This window comes from Penaeus vannamei, chromosome 2, assembly GCF_042767895.1.
Source record: "Penaeus vannamei isolate JL-2024 chromosome 2, ASM4276789v1, whole genome shotgun sequence".
NCBI lineage: Eukaryota > Metazoa > Arthropoda > Malacostraca > Decapoda > Penaeidae > Penaeus > Penaeus vannamei.
Window position 1 is genome coordinate 3381310 of NC_091550.1, and position 11348 is coordinate 3392657.

Genomic DNA, 11348 nt, shown 5'->3' on the forward strand with positions numbered 1-11348 from the left:
AGCACTGAGGGGATATACTTTGTTTATTATAAGATTTAGTTTAGTTAACAAAAAACAATAATTAGTACAGTTGAACAAATCAGTAGATGCATATAATAGATAAACAAATTCTCACTCTACCTAACTAATGTTCATGGAGTTTATTTCTGAGTTCGGCATACTAAGTAATACAGTTATGGGAATATCTTACATAATATTTCGAATATGATTCATTGTGTATAGTTATGTTCTTCAAACTGTTATAAATCAACGAGCACATCACCTACTGCACTTTAAATACCTGTCTTCCGTTTCTTGCTCTTTTTGGTGATATTCTTAGATGATTTGCTATAGAGAATTTGAAATATATTCTCAGATATTAGTATTAGATCATTCTTATAGTATTAGCTCATTCTCAGATTATTTTATCCAATGATTATATTTTGTTTTGTAGGGTGAAACACAACAGGATATGTGCATTACCATGATAAGATTATTTTTCCACATTATCTCTTCATATTGTTCTTATGTTTAATACTCAACATTATGGAAGATTTTAAAATTACATCTGCACATGTCATCAACTTTATTCTATTAATATCTGATCAAAGAATTTTGTTCTAGAAAGTGTATTTGAGTTTTGGCCATAATAGGAGACATATTAAAATTATTTTAATACTGCCATATCATCCATGCATTTGGCAGAGTCATTGAATGATGGAAATGGTATTTCAGATATTATGCTCTTTTAACCTATCAGCGACGGGTAAAAATTTTGGCAAGTTTACGTATGCACCGGCTTGTTGGCGCGCACTGGCAGTTTCCCCTGTTTGCGCCCGGCTCGATCGGTAGTTTGCGAGCGACATATTGCACCTGAAAGCTTCTATTTTGTTAAAAGTTTTTAAAATATTAAAATTTTGAAGGTTTACCTTCACTTTAGGTGCCATTGCCTAAAATCTTTACCATATAAATGAAGCTGCTACTACTGGAGAAAAACAACCTCCGTCTGACGAGCCAGTAGCGCGGGAATGGGCATGGCATGATGCCCCCGGCGTTTGGTCCACAACAGCCATGGCATGTACGTACGTGACACCCGGCGCCAATGGGTTAAAAAGCATCCTTTCAAATGACAAAAATACTATCCTGATAAACTTATTTGTTTCAATATTCATTCCCTCCCAATACCTAGCTTGTTGTCATCGTGGGAGGTCTCAGGAGGCGGGGACTGAGACCCAATGTAGAGGATTACCCCTTCCTTGGGCCTCAGGCCATGCCTTAACTTATTTTGCTTGGTCCTTTCTTCTCTTCTTTCCTCTTCCGTATCTTCTTTATTCCCTTCTTCTATCCCATTCCTAAGGTATGAGAGCCGTGCTGAAAGGATGAAAGGCTGGCTTTGTGTCAGTCACGAACGGGCTCCGGGAGCCACGGGCACAGTATTCCCTTGGTTGATTACTTAGCCCTTACCCCTCATGGGGACCCTGAGGGGTAGACCATTTCTTTTCCCCAGTTTATTCAGGCTTGCCATAGCCAATAATGAAGATTCTTTACCCTTAATAGAGGCATTAAGGCTTACCCCTTCATCAAATACCCTATCTGAATTTGATTTTGATGGTTTTCTGACTCCTGCCCCCCGACAGCCACCTATTCTGAGAATACCCTTCTCTTTCTGCAGTGCCTTCAGAAACAAGTAGGCAATATTACCTTTTGCAGTTGCTCTGATTGTTCATGCCTTGTCACTGTTACATCTGAAGCCCAAGCTCGTGCACTATCTACCCTAACTGACCTTACTGGCAAAACCATTCCTGCCGAACCTCATCCAACTCTTAATACTTGTACTGGAACTGTTTCTATTCCCCCAAATGCTTGTCCTATGTATAACAAGGACTGTTCAGACTGTGAAAATGATCTACTTTCCTGCCTTAATGAAAATGATGCAGTGGCAGTACAGTGTTACACTCTTCCTCCTAGAGGTCAACGTAAATCGCACGTCAATATTGCCATGATTAGCTTCTATAGACAAGACCACCCTCATGAGATTTATATTGGTGGATTGTCCGACAATAATAACCCCTTCCTTGTCAGTGTCAGAAATGTTGGTGTTTTGGCCACCCAGCCAAACATTGTTGCTCCACACTCCGCCGTCCACTATGTGCCCAACCTGGTCATGACCGTTCAAATTGCCCTGCTCAGTCACGTATATGTACCAATTGTGGAGTGTTTTATTTGAGCTGCCCCGCCTATAAGTTTGAATGTGAGGTAGCAGTCCTTTTCTCTCTCAACTTATTTCAAAACAGTCCTACGCTCTGCTCCCCCACCATCTACACAAGATATTTCTGCATCTCCCCAGGTATCTTTTCCCTATACCCAAAACCTACGTCTTATGTCTACTCACCCTATCCACCAGTCAAATCCATTTTCCATCTTAAATCCAAATATTCCAATCTCTACCACTTCCTGAATACCTACCCCTCCTCCTCACTTTAGTTGTCGTACCAGACAACCTAAACGTTCCACTCCACACTCTCCTACTACATTCTCTCCTACACCTTCCTCTTCATCTGTTCCTCATATATCCATCTCCTCTTCTCCTCTTTATAAGAGAACCTTTGTTTCTCAGTCCTCTATACAAGTGTTGTCCAAACTGGGGTCCGCATACCCTTGGGGGCACACATCATAGATCATGAGGGTACGTGAACAAACAAGGAACACACACAAACAGAAACATCACATGTTATTAAATCATCTTTTTTATTTGTGTATCAAATTTAGATTTATTGACCAACACTCCTGCAATGCAGTTTTTTCATAATTACTATATTATTTGCATTATCCTAAATAAAACAGTTTGTTTAGCCATGGTGGACAGGGGGAGGGTATGTTAACTGTACAAGAAGGTAATAAAAGGTACAATAGCAGAAAATGTTTGGACAGCACTACTCTATACCAAATTCCCCTCCAGAAACCCTTGAAGACATCAAAAACTTCCTAAAGATGACCCAAGGGAACACTCTGCTCCCTCATCCACCCCCCAATCCCTCTGTTCCTACTCCTGCCACATTTAAAGTATTTTCAGATATTCATCCTCCTCCTTCCCAAGTTCCCTCCACCCCCCTTCCTCCTATACCCTCTCAACACACCCCACCCTCTCTACCACTTCCACATGAATATTCTCTTGAATCCTCTTTATCACAACAGTGTCCTTCTCCAGACCCCTCCTCTCCAGACATTTTTCCTGATGCTTCACCACCTTCCCCAGTCTCCGTTTCTCAACCCCTGGATTCTTCTTCTAATTCTCCAACAGCCACCTCTGTTTTCCCTGATCAATGTCCCTACTCCTTCCCCAGTCACAGATACACTGCAATTCACTCAGTTGCTCTATCCCCTTATATTCCCCCAACCTCTTCCCAAGATACCTCATCCTCTCAACCCCCCCCCCAAAAAAAAAAAAAAAAAGAAAAAAAAAAAAAAAAAAAAAAACACCCTTCTCTACTATCCCTCCCACTCCCTCCTGGATACACACATGAATCTCTTTTATCACAGTACCCTTCCCCACACCCCACTGTCCCTATTGAACCCCCAGACACTACTCCTTCACCTACTGATCCTTTATCTCAACCCTCAGATACCTAATCCCCTACTACTAGACAACCATATCTACCATTATCACCTATTATCCCTATTCCTTCCCCAGTCACAGATACAATGCAATCCAATTAATTGCTCTACCTTCTTCACCTTTCCCACTTATTAATCACTACTCTACTTCATTTACTTCCCTCCTTTCCCTTTTCATTACCATACTCTCCTACAACACCCTATATGTACATATACACATACGCATGTGTGTGTGTGTGTGTGTGTGTGTGTGTGTGTGTGTGTGTGTGTGTGTGTGTGTGTGTGTGTGTGTGTGTGTGTGTGTGTGTGTGTGTGTGTGTGTGTGTGTGTGTGTGTGTGTGTGTGTGTGTGTGTGTGTGTGTGTGTGTGTGTGTGTGTGTGTGTGTGTGTGTGTGTGTGTGGTTTTTATGGAAACTCAATAAATACTATAATATCATTATTAAAGGAAAAATCTGTCTATGCTTCTGCATTTAAGATATTGGCTAATCTGCAGTGTATATTTGGGATTTGAAAATATGATATATAGAATTGATATAGATTTAGTATGAAGAAAGTAGCATATTTTAGATAGTGTATACACACTTGATCTTGAGTACATATATTTTATTATACTAGTTGGTATGATTATTATTGCAGCATAGTTCCTTTTGTTGATAGCAAAGATTTGCAGATATTTAACAAGGAATAAACTAAATGTGTTTCTGATCAGTGTGATTGAAATGGGCAGAAATTGAAAATATGAGGGACAGGAATATATTGAATGAGAAAGAAGCCTTCATTACTTTATGGCGTATTATTTCAACATAGAATGTGAAATTAGCTTTTAGATAATACTGCATACTCAGTAGCAACTGGATTAAAATTAGTTTTAAAATGGTTCATTGATGATGAATATTAAGAGTTAAGCATGGAGTCATAGTGCATATCGCCAGTTCCAAAGGTAAGGCTCTTGGTGTTAGCTGAGTTGAACACTGAGAATTAAGTGGCTATAGAGCTACTGACATTTAATAGCAGGTAAGCCAGTTTGTTGATGTCCATCTATAAAGGTTCTTTTCCTTCTCCTTTTTCTATTGTCTTGTGTAAAGTGGAATTTGTGCTCATAATGAAAGATCAGACATATGAGAAACATGATCAGACCTCAAGAAGGCATGATTGAAAACATTGTCTGATGTTTTTCTATGGGTTTTATTCTTATTTTTTTTCTTTCTTTTTTTCATGCTCATACATGAGTATGAGTTGAAGCTGGCATTTTGCACTCGTATCATTGGCGGATAAGAATTTCCAGCAAATATAATTTTTCCCATTGTAGATTTTCTAGAGCTGCACGACTTTTTTTTCTTTTTTTTTTTAAGTTTGAAAACTTAGTTGGAATGACTTCCCCCATAAGTGAATGCTATTAGTGTTTTCACTTAGATTCCATACTGGTATTTCTTGCCCAGAATGTGATTATATGGGTTCACGTGTTATGTCGACCCTAATGATAGACTGCAAAGCATGGAGATGTAAGCATTAGTATTATATATTCGTGTCTTGTAGGAGGCTGCCTGAAATTATGAAGACAAGGAACAAAAGACCGACTGGCCACTATTAGCGTAAAAGAGAATGTTAAAATTTTTAATTGATTTTAGTTTTTAAATGAAGCGATACTGGAATGAAGTTTTACAAGATGTTACATATTCCTAAAATAATTAGAGCCATCATACCCTAAGTTTTGGTCCCTTAAGTATTTTTACACATTTTGCTCTATTTGTAACCATTCCCTGCTCGAGTATTTGCATCCCTGCTGAATAAGACATAGTTATTACCTTATTCATAATCCCTCCTGATTGATACTTATTTGCCTTGTTTCAGATATGGCACTAAATTTGTCGACAGGCAGCAGTCCGAAAGACACTAAAAGGTGGCCCTCCCGACAGCCTGTAAATTGCCAATATTGCGGAGTTCGCATATCGATGGCTTTCAATCTCCGAAATCACGTCAAGCGATGCAAAATGCGGCCCTACAATGCCAGCACGTACGAGCCCATATAACCACCATCTCCTCTCCTAGCAAGGCATAGCCAGGTGAGATGCTAGTGAAATGACAACATGTGACTAATCCAGCCAGTATAAGCCATAGAAGTGCTTATTTGATTGATAGTGCCTTTTGAATTGCAGTAGAGAGATTTAACTTAGAAGATATACTTACAGGCTGGATGCTATCATCACGTCACATAGTCTTGCTGTTATTTCAAGATACGCAGATTGCATTATTTCCCCTTTGCACTTGTGCTCAGACAAGCTCAATTAAGAGTGCCAAGTTCCAAACAAGACATCATTGTCTGCTTTGATATGTAGACAAAAGCACAGCTTTGTCTTGTCATGCAGAAAGTTTCTGGGAAAAATAGCATATAACAAGGCCTACAATAATTCATTAGGTTTGGCACACATTTTTATAGATCGAGATATAGGGCATTTACAGGAACAAAGAAGACGGAGAAGCAACAACCTGGTTGATTTTTTTTATTAGTTGAGGCTGTTAGTACAGTGCTCTTATATCTCTTCCAGCTCATTTGCCTCAAGAGACCCCTTTATGAGAGCCATCTTGTCTCTTGGCATTTGGCCATAGTAGGCAAAATTCATGGTGTGAAGGTGTATTTAAGCTTTTGTCTTGGATGTTTTTAAGTGCATGTGATTTAGCAAGACAATGAAATAATATTTGGTTTTGAATTATATGTCACAGGCTAGAAGAAGAAGAGGAGAATGATGACTGGGTTTGTGCCCTTGGCTGAGGAAGGCCAGAACACATATAAGAGAGCAGTACCAAAAGTCCTCCTGTTTTATGAGACTTTTCTTTTCCCTACCACATTTGCTGACCATATGATCTATAACATCTGAATGGGATCATTTATATGTGTTTATTAATCTAGGTACAGTAAGGTAACAGTTCAATATGATAATAACCTAAATTTAAATGTTCTAGGATGTTTCCAAGGCTGTTTTGCAGCATTTAGAAGTGTTTTGAGGCTGCTCTTTAGTATATATGTTACCAGTTAAGAGCTTTAGAAACTGTCTTTTCTGGTATTTGAATCTCTATATTCACATGCTAATGTTTATACACAGACATTTAAACACTTATAGATTTGCACACATTTGAACGCATACAGACATGCACTCCCTGACATGCGGGCGCACACATACCCCCTCCCCACACACACACCTGTGATATATGTAACACATTATGATAACCATCATCAGCTAGACTGTGTTCATTAGATATCCTATGTTGCATTTGCTGAAAGTGGATTCTGCATAACTTCCCAAGTATATATTTCAGTGGGATTTCATAACTGCATTAAATATATGAAACATCTAATGTAGTCACTAATACAGTTTTGTATATATATATATATATATATATATATATATATATATATATATATATATATATATATATGTATGATATATATATATGTATTATATATATATATGTATGATATATATATATGTATGATATATATATATGTATGATATATATATATATATATATGTATGATATATATATATATATGTATGATATATATATATATATATGTATGATATATATATATATGTGTATGATATATATATATATGTATGATATATATATATATGTATGATATATATATATGTATGATATATATATATATATGTATGATATATATATATGTATGATATATATATATGTGTATATATGTATGTATATATGTATGTATATATGTATGTATATATGTATGTATATGTATGTATATATATGTATATATATGTATATATATGTATATATATATATATATATGTATATGTATATGTATATGTATATGTATATATATATATATATATATATATATATATATATATATATATATATATATATATATATATATATATGTCGTAAGATAGGAAGCTGGATAATTCATAAGGTGGATTGTGAGAAAAAATAAGAAAAAAGTCCATCTGTGTCTATTCATATATTTATATGTCTGTCTAAATGTATATATTTATCTATATTTATTTACTCCTCCCAAAAGATATCCTGATTAGTTTTAGTTTATGAGTGCACTAGCCACTCCTCTTTCTGCATGGCTGCTCATAGCCCAAACAACTTTCCAATGTATATATCACGAAAACATGGCAATATAGGAATGATCCAGAGATTTTATGGCAAATGAAGAATTTGTTACAAGAAAAATCGAAGTTTTGTATTGACATTGAAGGTAGATGTCTCTGTCAATCATCTTGCATGCCAAGTCTAGCACAGGTGCATAAGATTGATGAATCCTTTGTGTCTAATATGTTTAACTCTTTGTGCTGGGATGACATGGTGTATGCCATGTTCATATGGACTTTAGTATATTACTAATTGTGTTTATACATAGATGGCTTCAAGAATGCTTCATCGCCAAGGAGCCAATGAATAATCCTACCTGTCTCACCAGTTTATCTATTTCCTTGATTTTTTGTAAAGATTATATTTTTTTTCTATTGCTATTAGTAACATTAGAATAATTATAATGCCAATAATAATGATAATAGTGTTGATGTAAATAGCATGAGAAAAAACATGTTCTTGAAAATCCAAACAGTAGGGGAATCAGGTGAGGTCACATAGGGCCTTTCAATTGACTTCTTAGTGGACAAGCATTTGTGGACCCATCTGTGTGAAAAAAATCACAAAAAAGCAGTGGAGAGTACATGTCTTTATACAAACGTTTCATAAGCCTTGTATTGTTTAATGCTTTATAGAGAAATATCAGCTACAAGTGGATCAAGAATTTTGGTGTGTCTTTTCTGGTATTTGAATCTCTATATACACATGCTAATGTTTATACACACATGTAAACACATGTACACATGCACACACAAATACAAACACTTATAGACAGGCACACCCGGACACACACACACACACACACACACACACACACACACACACACACACACACACACACACACACACACACACACACACACACACACACACACACACACATGTTGTCAATGTCTATGTCTGTGTCTATTCTGTCTGTTTCTATAACTTTATCTATATTTATAGGGAAATCTATATCTGTATCTAATTATTTTTCTATTTTTACAGACATGTGTAATTATTTTAATATACTTTTATTTGGCATTACGATACCATTTCGTTCTCTAAAGTCCACCTGTCTTTCCACAGAGGATAACCCGTACGAGGCTCGTCCGTGCCCAGTGTGCCACAAGTTGATCAGCAACCGTGCCAACCTCAAGAAGCACCTCAAGATCAGACACTCGGCCCAGGAAGAGGCACTTTGTCTTTACTGTCGCAAGGTCTTCCGCAACAAGTACTCCTTATGGACACACATTAATTCCTACCACCCAGGGGTCAAATCTGCAAACCCAACTGTGTCAACTAATGCTCCTGATGCTGCTGCTGTTGTTACATTTTCAGGGGCAAGCGGGAGTCTAGGGAACTTCACAACTAGTAGCAGCAGCGGGAGTGGGAGTGGCTATTTGGGGTAGTAATGCTCAATATCATGGCTAGCTTAGGCTCTATATGCTCACCATTCAAAATGACATAGTCCAGTAATTTACTAATTACAGAGAACTTCATCAGGTTCTTGTGTTACAGGAAATTTCACATTAGCAGTCTCACTTCACACATGAATCAATATTTAAAAAGGTAGTTTTTCAAATATAATTAAATGTAATAGAATACTTAAGGAGTACTTGACCGTGGAAAGGGGTGTCTTTCTTAGCAAGAGCAGGTGTAGGGTTTTACTTAATGAAGCACTGTACGGGTCCTAGGTTTTTGTCCCTACACCTGGAGACTTGATCACTGTGCCCACATTACACAGTTCACTGTTACGCTGTATGTGCAGGTATGTTCATCAGGTTTATCAGTCAACGCTCTACCTCAGTTTTATATCAGTAGTAGCTTGTAAACACAGCCACTGACCACAATTTTAATACAAAGTCATTGATATGGAGGTTCATAAAATAAAGCCATCTAAGTGATATGTACATCTTATATGGCGGTCATGTCCTCTGTCTAGACAGCAAGTCTACAGAGAAAATTCAGAAAAAAAAGAGGTTTTGTTTACAAGTATGAACTCCGCAAAACTTCAGACATTAAGCCACTCTTGAGAAGAAGGTGGTAAGCACCTTGGTCCTGTGCCCCTCCTAACCCCCCATCCACCAGATTGTCTGGTGGTCGTGCTGTGATGCAGATATCTTGTCCTCAAAATGCAGGGAGACAAACGCTAATGACATGTTTTTCTGGCGGTTCTGATGGAAGTTTTTTATTTTCCTCTACGAAATGTGATTCAGGTCGTCCAGAGGCTCTAAAGGAGGTGTTGGTAGAAGACAGAGTTTAGGATGTCATCTTAGATATACATAGTGTTGAGTATCAAGTTAGAAATATCTCATATAGTAGCTCAATACTCTGATAAACCAACGACTCCTTGGAGCTTGTACGGCGTCCCAGCGACCTCAGCAACTGGCTTTCAGGAATGTTTTGTAAACTCCAATAATGTTAGGAAGGAAGCAAGTACACTGACAGCACTACGTTGGTACTGTTTGTATAATAATAATAATAATAATGATAATGTTTATTATTATATTGATGTAATAATGATAATGATGCTGATAATAATGATAACCTGGAGGATCCTAGAATGCTCAAACTACTGTACAAACCTCTTACCTCATCATCATAACTCACAAGCTTCTGTTCTGTAGCCCCATCATTCTTTTGGTTTCCACATCATTAAAATGATTTTACCATTTGCCTGACTTCGGAAAAGGAATCACTTCTACCATTTTGATGCATATATCGCAACAACAATTATGCATAAATTTAATAGTGCATTTACATTCACTTATGTGTTGGATGCTTCATTTCATATTTAGAACTTTAATACCTGAAAAATACATTCATGTGTGTGTTTGTGTGTCTATGTGTGTTGTATGTGATTTGGTGTGTATTTGTGTGGTGTGTGTGTATGTGTGTATACACATGCACTCACAGTCACAGTCACACTCTCACTCACTCACATTCTCACACCTATACTCATACCCACACTCACTCCTACTCTTATTCTTACATTTATGTGTAATCTTACTCTTATTCCTGCTCAAACTCTTACTCTTGCCATAAGCACACTTACATTCTGACTGACACTAACATTTACCTATACCTGCTTCTTTTAACTCTTACTCTTTATCTTACTCTTATTCTTATTCTCATTAACACTTATACTCATACTAGTGCTTGAACACACACACACACACACACACACACACACACACACACACACACACACACACACACACACACACACACACACACACACACACACACACACACACACACACACACACACACACACACACTCCTACACTGCTACCCTCCTACCCTCCTACCCTCCTACCCTCCTACCCTCCCTACATCATAACTTACCTCCACTTCCACCCTCACTTTTGTCTGACATTATTTTCATTTGAAGAATTTGTCTTATGTATGCTGAAAACATACCTGCTTATGCTTTTGCATGTGCAAACATACATAATCACACCATTCTCTGCACCTTTGGTCATACGTTTTAGAACACATGATTGTATGTAAATGTAAGAGAGGTTACTGCACCCCTTAGAGGTCAGGCTCGTGTCATCAGGGTTTATCATCCTTGATCAGGGAATAAATGTACCTGTCTTGCAAGGTTTACTCCAGAGTGCAGAAACTTTGTGTCTCATATGCAA

General features: G+C 37.3%; 1 long non-coding RNA gene across 1 annotated transcript; it reads left to right on the forward strand.

The window, feature by feature from the left end:
• Positions 1–498: 498 nt before the first annotated feature.
• Positions 499–10982, forward strand: LOC138863784 (uncharacterized). Its single transcript, XR_011398963.1, has 2 exons — positions 499–5657; positions 8788–10982. It is a non-coding gene; the product is annotated as an uncharacterized lncRNA (long non-coding RNA).
• Positions 10983–11348: the final 366 nt, after the last annotated feature.